Source organism: Phyllostomus discolor, chromosome 12, assembly GCF_004126475.2.
Source record: "Phyllostomus discolor isolate MPI-MPIP mPhyDis1 chromosome 12, mPhyDis1.pri.v3, whole genome shotgun sequence".
In the NCBI taxonomy this organism is placed as follows: domain Eukaryota; kingdom Metazoa; phylum Chordata; class Mammalia; order Chiroptera; family Phyllostomidae; genus Phyllostomus; species Phyllostomus discolor.
The window spans coordinates 26,877,635-26,886,114 of record NC_040914.2 but is presented as its reverse complement, the minus strand read 5'-3'; the positions used below and the strand labels follow the sequence as shown (position 1 = coordinate 26,886,114).

The 8,480-nt window shown below is 44.3% G+C and overlaps 1 pseudogene; it reads right to left on the bottom strand.

Annotated features, from left to right (window-relative positions):
* Positions 1–1,702: 1,702 nt before the first annotated feature.
* Positions 1,703–4,793, bottom strand: LOC118497824 (annotated as a pseudogene).
* Between the last annotated feature and the right edge of the window lie 3,687 nt (positions 4,794–8,480).

Sequence of the window (8,480 nt, the reverse complement as noted above, 5' to 3'; positions counted from 1 at the left end):
TGATTTTAGAAGGAAATTCACTGAAGCTGCCCAAAGGGACAATGAGCTCTCTTACAAGGCGACAGGGCACAAAAGCAGAAGACTAGAGGCTGTAAAACCTGCTTGGAGCTGAAACATCTTAACATCAGCAGGATAACAGCATTGTCAAATGCTAGCTACTCTTTTTCAGGGTGAAAGGGGTCAGCAACCTGCTGCTCATGGGATCCTAGAGAAAATGTACCTGGGTGTGGTCATCAGAGGAAATCAGCTTCAAGCATTTGCTGCCATGCTGATGCCTCACCAAAAGCAACCTCAGCTGATGGTTCTAGCATCTTGGAAGAGCTGTTACTGAAACAATGTGTTGTCTGCAAGCAAATTATGAAATAATGTTACCTCTGAAGAGCTTGGGGATCTTTAGAGATCCCTGCAGCTAGGGCAGAAAAGTTAGCTTCGCAAAGGATAACAGAAGGACGTATGAATGGATTTATTGATCAGATTGGTGGTGTAGTTTATTTTGAAAACCCAGAAGTCCTGCTAACATGGGACAAACATCCAGTCACTTCATTTGCAGGTAAATAACCTTTTGGAGAGAATTATTCAGAGAGCACCAGAATGGACAGCACAAGCCATGGACGCCCAGAAGGACCAGAGACTCCTGGCAGAACTGTGCACACTACACCTTCTCATGTTGTACATATTAGTGTCACTATCTCCAAAGCATGTACACAGACATTTCAATCCCTTTCATTCGGGATTCCATGGAAAGGAGACGTTATTAAAGCAGGATACACAAGCATTTAAAGTGCAAATTCCCATATATTCAGGGTCTCTGTGCATCAGGCTACCTCAGATGTTTCAAAGGGTTTTTCTTTAAACAGAGTAAGTGAAATATCTGTGGCTAACATTGTTTGGGATTTGTGATAACGTTGTCATCGTGTGAAACTTAAGTGCTTTGTGTCTCCCCAAATGTGGTTATTGTAATAAATGGGGAAGTGAGCAAAACCAAAGTAGTGTTTTGTGTTTTAAAAAATCAATCAAGAAAATCCGAGTGTGAACAGAACCCCATGTCCAAATTTCAGTGAAAAAGCAAAAACTTATGTGGCAAATGTATATGTGGCCACTTTATCTCTTTGTAATGGGATTTTATCCATCCAATGAACAAAGTTCTCAGAGGGCCAACCATGTAAAACAAATCAGCACAGGTAAGAGGAAGCAATTCAGAGGAACTACCTGATTTTCTCTGTATGATGACAGCACATTGCAGACATATCGGGGGGAAAGATACAAAACAATGGTTAAAACAATTTTTCATTTCCCAAAGTCTTTCTCTTCATCCATGAAATAAAATCTTTGCCCATAAAAGAGTAATATGAATCTAGACCAATACTGGATTATGTGGTAATCCAATACATTAGTGAGTCAAGTGTCACCCACATTCACATTGAGGTAAATTTGTGGAAAATGTTCAATATTCCTGAAAAAAGGGTGATTCCTTTCAACAGCTGTACTGATCAATGGGGAAACATATTTCTTCTATAGTTTTATGTACCTTTATCAAGCTCATTATATTCTGGATTCTTTAAAATCTTCCAGTGAAGCTCCAATTTCAAACTGAGCTTCTAAGGTCATCACAGATTTTATGTAATAAATTGTACTGAAGACATAATTCCTGAACAGAGTAGTCATGGTTACTATTGAAGCTATCTTCTATATATTGACCTTCTCAACTGTGGTTTCGCCATGTCAAGAGCAGGCTCAGGAGTTCTAGGTCCCTGAGGAGCAGCAAGAAGGGGCTGATGCTGGGTGAACAGGAAACCAAGACCTGAAACATCTGCATCAACCACAGACCAGAATCTACAAAGTGAGTGATATAAGGAAGTAAAAATAGAATCGAGCTCATAGAAAGTGACACTGGTGACCACCAGCATCAGCACGGTGTGGGTGACTCTGATCTCTGAAGGGCATTGGTGGTGACTGTGGGGGTGTGAATGTGCTACAGCCTCTGGAGGTATCTGTGCAGGTGAAGCACCATGGAGATGCTGAACCAGGCTGTGAGGACAAAGAACCTGACATCAGGACATGACCACAAGATGGCAATGTCTGCACTGGATTTCGAGGATGAAACTTCACACTTCCCTTTGCTGTTGGTATCTTTTTGCCTGTTCAGTGGAACAGTGACTTTCACAAGTGCAGAGATACTCATTAAGAAACTGGCCCTGGCTGTTGTAGCTCAATAGATTGGCCAAGGACCTGTGAACCAAAGTGTCTCCAGTTCCATTTCTGGTGGGGACACATCCCTGGGTTTGGGGCCAAGTCAGGGTCCCAGTGGGGGGTGTGCAAGAGCCAACCACACATTAATGTTTCTTTCCTTCTCCCTCTCTTTCTCCTTCCCTTCCCTTCCCTTCCCTTCCCTTCCCTTCCCTTCCCTCTAAAATTAAATAAATAAAATCTTGAAAGAAGGGAACAAAGAAAGAAACTGAACATCCAGCTGAACATTCAGCAGATGCAACAGGAAGGATGGAGGAGCTTGGGGCTCCTCTTCTGAGCATCCTCCTTTCCACTCTCCCAAGGTTGTATGAAGAACTTATAGGTGCTCAGGACTCAGGTGGTCACAAGGTGGCACTCTCTGTACATAACAGACACACATCCAAGACTGGAAGGGGTTGGGGAGGTGGGAAGATGCTCTAAACCAAAGCTGCCATCCTGTGGGGGATCCCAGAGGAGAGAAGAATCATGACATTGGCCATGGCTGTGTGCGTGAGGATCACGTCTTTAGGTCTCTGCCTGTGTCCCAGCAAGACTGAGGGAAGAAGTATTTGAAGTCATGAAAGGCAAGGACATACACTAAAGATCACTCTATGCAACAAAGCTATCATTTAGAATGGAAGAGCAGATCAAGTGCTTCCCAGAGAAGGTCAAGTTAAAGGAGTTCATCATCACCAAGCACTTATTATAAGAAATGTTAAAAGGACTTACCTAAGAAATTGAAAAAGATCAAAAACTATGAATAGTAAAATGACAACAAACTCACACTATCAATAAATGACCCCCCCCAAAATAAAAAAAAACTAAGCAAACACTTAGACCAGGAGCAGAATCAGAGAAATGGACATCACATGGAGGGTTTTCAGTGGCGGGGAGGGGGAAAAATGAGGGGGGAGGTACAGGGAAGAAGAAGCATAATTGGTAGGCATAAAATAGGCAGGGAGAGGTCAAAAATGATATAGGAAACAGAGAAGTCAAAGAACTTATACTTACAACCCATGGACCTGTACTAAAGCGGGGATGATGGAGGGTTGAGGGGTGCAGGGTGGAGGGAGGAGGAAATGGGGAAAATTGGGACACCTGTAATAGCATAATCAATAAAATATACTTAAAAAAATCCAGTGCCCTGGGAAATTGAACTTAACCCTCCTATGAGGTCATTTCTATGGAAACTAAGTGGCCAGAAGAAAAATTAGAGCTTCTGGATAATGAAATAATAGTACGTCATAGTTCATCTGACCAAACATAGCACACAAGGCAGAAAAGACAGTGGACCAGGGAGGAAGACATATTATTAAGTTAATAAAACTTCTGATGATACATGCACAGGGTTTTGGTGGCTGGGACACCAGTTCCCCTCAGATGCTCCCTTGTCTAGTATTAGACGTTTTGTGTTCCTGATCGGTGTTGCGGGTTTAGTGCAGTTACTGCTGTCCCTGGTGTGTAAATGTTGCACTAGATACAGAAAACACGACTTATGACCAGCTGCAAAAAGACTCAGGTCACAGCAGCTGAAAAACTGGAAAAGATCCAGAACATTCACAAACAAGGACGCGAAGGTTCTGACTGCCTCCCATTCCCCCACCTTCTCTGAATAACAACAGTTGGCCCTTCAGTTCCATCTGGGGTTACAGTCTGGCCCTGTTCCCAGGGTTCTGCCCTGTTCAGCCAGACAGACCTGACTCTGAGATGGCCCAGGAGTGAGCCTTCCCAGCACCATGGGGCCTCCTACCCACCCAAAGGCTTGGTCAGCAATGCATGCTTTGACTGGTTTATGACCAAAAGGGGGGCATGTGGAAGGAAAGGGGCCACATAGTAACCTGAGAGGCTCAGGGGAGGCCTGTGTGGCAGCCTTACACACTCAGAGACCTAAGGAAACCTCTCTGGTCATCCGGAGTGACCCGGGGATGGTCTCCCTGTGGATTCTAGTCCCACAGCTCTCCCTGCTCACACCTCAGGTCTGTTAAGTGGCTTTTCCTGAAATAAAATGAGCCCCCAATAACCCACATATAAGTCCTTTTATTTTTAAATTACAAAATGTGGGTTCCATTATTTGCTGCAGGAATCACTCAGGGGTATCATTGCAGAGAGCGAGCATTCCAAGGCTTTCATGATGTTGAACTGAGAACCACGTTCTCATCTTCCGCCTGACTTTCCCCCACAGGAAGGAACACATCATGTACCCTCCACCCTCATATGATGATGTGTGAACTACCTTTCCTCACCCAGAAGGAGAAAACATTGAAATGTGCATTTTAGTCATTTACCCAGCCTGGGCCCTCTCTCACCACTGAATTGTGTGGATCCAAACCTGGCTGAGACCAAGATGGCTTGTGGGCTTGTCTGAAAATCCTCAAATTTCTCCTGAAAGTTACTGTCAGAATGTGGGGCATGAAGTCCAAGTCATCACTTTTTTTAACAAAATATTTCTGGCCTTTTTCTTCTTTTTATTTATTTTTTCCATCAGCATATATCCCTCTCACACAATCTCGCACCTCTAACCACCCACCTTGCCCCCCCGTAATCACCACGCTGTTCTCTGGGTCCATGAGTTTAATGTTTTTGTCTTTAATTACAGTTGACAGTCTATATGTCATAATAAACTTTTTGTTAAGTGAAGTCACAGGGGTGTCCCCATTCAATGAGAGACAGAAGTATGAGTGACACACACAGTATCCACAGGGGAGGTGACGGTGTCCCAGCAGAAATTCCTGAGGGGACAGCATCTCCTGCAGGGGGATTTGAAACAAGAAAAGTGCGTGTGTGGATCTCTGAAGGGCAGACACTTCTCTGTCTAGGCATCTGTATAATGGGCTTCTCCAGAAGACTAGTAAGAAGATGTTCTGTTGTTTCCCTGTAGGTGGCGCTGAAACACAAGTTTGTTTGTTTGTTTTGTTTTTTAGTTCCCTTGCACCACAGGTTTTTCCTCTGTCTGCAAGGATGGTGGGAAATGGCTCCTGATCCCTGCAAAGGTGAGTGTCTCCTCTGTGTTCTGGTGGTCACCTTGGCTTCAGGGCACTAAGCCAATGGGGGAATTTGGGGAAGGAGGGGGATGGGGTTTCAAATGCCTGAAATCACATGCTGTCCTCAGCAGACAGCCCAGCTTCGGGGGTGGGGGCTGAAGGGGTGAGCTGGGGGCAGCTGGCCACTGCTTTTAAGGCTTCGTTCTCCTAGAAGTGGTGACCTGCGGACCTCTATAGCCTCCCCTCTGTATCTGCACTTGACCTTGGCATTAGCAGCAGAGAATGCCTGTCCCTCTCGGAAACAATGTTTCTGTGCTATGCTTCCCAGGTTTGCAGATAATGTGCTCTGCAACCCCAAAGCACTGCTACAGCTTCTCTGGTTGCCTGCTGTGAGCTCCGGGAGGGGGAGAGGGAGCTAGCATGGGGGGGTGGGGGGACCAAGGAAGGCAAAGCCTGGGAGAGTGGGGGTGGGGGGTTGGCGGCCAGGCTTTCGTGGCTTTGTTTCTCTGTCTGGGAGGTGGAAGGCTAGACAACTGTGGCCACATCGTGTGCTTCATCCCTGTCCAGGTGTCTAATCTCAGCCACAGCTCCTACCAACCCTCCTGCAGGAATGCTCAACCTCTGCTCCTCCCAGCTGAAGGGAGTGGCCTTGACAGCCCCAGTCCTCCCCTCCTCAGGCTGAGACCCACAGAGTCTGGACGGTGAGCTATGGGTGTGTGTTCAGCACCATCTGAGCTCTTCTCTCTTCCCACCTTCAGACGTGAGTGAATCTCTCAGACTCGTGTGAGCATCGAGCTGGGGACTTTCTGTCGACTTATAGCTGTTCATATTGTTGGAACTTCAAGGGGAGAGACCAAGGAAACTTCTTATACTGCCAGTCCTGTGATTGCACTCCACGTTTGCAAATCTATTGCCCTGTCTGTTTTAAAAGTTAGGCTTTTTAAGATTCCACATATGAGTGAGAACATAGAGCATTTGTCTCTCTCAGTCTGATTTATTATTTCACTTGGCATAATGCCCTCGTTGCCTAACCGCGTTGTGGCAAAAGGCACAACGCCCCCTTCTTGCTCTGGCAGAGCAATACCGTGCCGCCTCTGCACTGCACCCTTCCTCACCCATTCACCCGCGGGAGGACGTGGAGACTGCTGTCCCTGCTCGCTGGTGGGTCTGACGCTGCAACGCGCCGGGGGATGCGAATGTCCCTCTGAGAGAGGCCTTTCCACACCCTCTGCCAAGGAAGCGCACACTGACTCTGGTACAAGAGAAACGTCAGGAAGACCCGGAGGTGGGGTGACTCTGCTGAGTAAAGAAGGTTGAGGCGGGAGAGCGGTAGTGTGGTTTCAATGCTGGTTTTCTACATCAAAGGGCAGTGGGTTGTGCTATGACCCAGCGTCTGTGTTGAAGGAAACCACAACCTGGGCTTCAGGTGCGCACACACTGCTCTCCCCCGGGTGAAAACACACTGATAATGAGAACAATTCAGAACAACTGGTGGTAAACCCAATACAGCGAAGTGTTTTAACAGTTGTAGTACCTGAGCAAGGGAGGAGATTATGTATATTTGATATGATGATTTCTTTTTTCTTTTTTTAAAAAGATTTAATTTATTTATTTTTAGAGAGGGAAGAGAGAGAGAGAGAGAAACATCAATGTGCGGTTGCTGGGGGTCATGGCCTACAACCCAGGCATCTGCCCTGACTGGGAATTGAACCTGAGATACTTTGGTTCGTAGCCTGTGCTCAATCCACTGAGCTACACCAGCCAGGGAGAAATGATGATTTCGAATCAAGAATTTTAAAAGTAAAAGTCATTTGTGGTCATTGAATTGTTTCCTTTTTAAGATGTTTCATTGGTGCTAAATAGATTTTTTTATTGGTCACATTTTACTGTCTTTTAAAATAAAAGGAGTTTGTCCAGTTTTGTAAAAGAAACAGCAGGTGAAATAAAGGTAATTTTATGTAAATAAACAGGGAACAAATCAACTAGAGAAATCCTGCTCTCAAAGAAAGCTAAAAAACGTTCTTTGTAGTATATAGGAATAGCACATTTACATGAAAAATAATAATTTACAGAATCAGCCATTCTGGGGATACATTGGTAATGTATGCTTCTATGCCATTTCTTATTTTCTGGAAGAGCTCACTAGCTCATGATGACAAAAATAATATTTCTTGTGGGTAATAACAGAATAAAAACACATGAAATCAATTTTCCAATGCATCTGAGGAGGTATACAGAAATACACTGAGGTAGAATTCTTACATATTCTTTGAAATGGTCAACAGCAGTTCTAACTAGACTATAATACTTTAGAAATGCATTTCATAATGGCTACAACAACCACTGAAAAAGATATAATTTAATATGAGTAGCATATAAAATATTAAAAATACCAGACTGCTGCCAAAGAAAAAGATAAAGAAAAAACCAAATAGCAGGAAAAAGAAACAAAGTCCCCACTTCTATTTTTCACTGATAAACTAAAAATTCTATTGACAAGTCTATAAATGTCAGCTTTAGGGCACTTTAATAGCACTTCATCCATTCAATCAACAAACTTCACAGAGGGTCAGGTGTAAAAAAAAACAAAAAGAAAAACAAAACACAAACAAAAACCCCTTCAACCCTGGCCCTGTGGCTCAGTTCGCTGGAGCGTCCTCCCTACAGTAAAGGTTGTGGGTCAGGGACTCAGACAAGGCACCTACCTCAGTTGTGGGTGTTGTCCTCCATCCAGGAACAGGTGACAGGCAACTGGGTGGATCAATCTTCCTCCCTCCCTCCCTCCCTGCCACCCTCCCTTCCCATCTCTCTAGAATCAGTAAATATATCCTCGGTTGAGAATTTAAAAAAAAATCTTCACATGTGGACAGTAGCATCTCCATGGAACAACCCTTATTTTACATGTAACATGCCAGCATATGGGAGAAATATGAAAAAAACACCCCACAAAGTAATATAGAAAGCACTGCTCCATTTCCTAGGATTGTCTTCATCGAGGGGATAAAATCTGCATCATTTTTTGGACAGGTATTGCCCACATTCACGTTGAAAAGAAATTTCTGGAAACACTTCAGTGTTCCTAAAGGAAGGAAATTCTCTTCAACAGCTGCCCTGGTCAGTGGGGAAACATAATTTCGTATAATTTTATGCATCTTTATCAAGCTCATAATGTTCTGGATTGACTTGAAGATCTTCCAATGAAGCACCCGTTTCAAACTGAGCTTCTAAGATCATTGTGGATTTTATCTAAGAAATGGTACTGAGTACATAGTT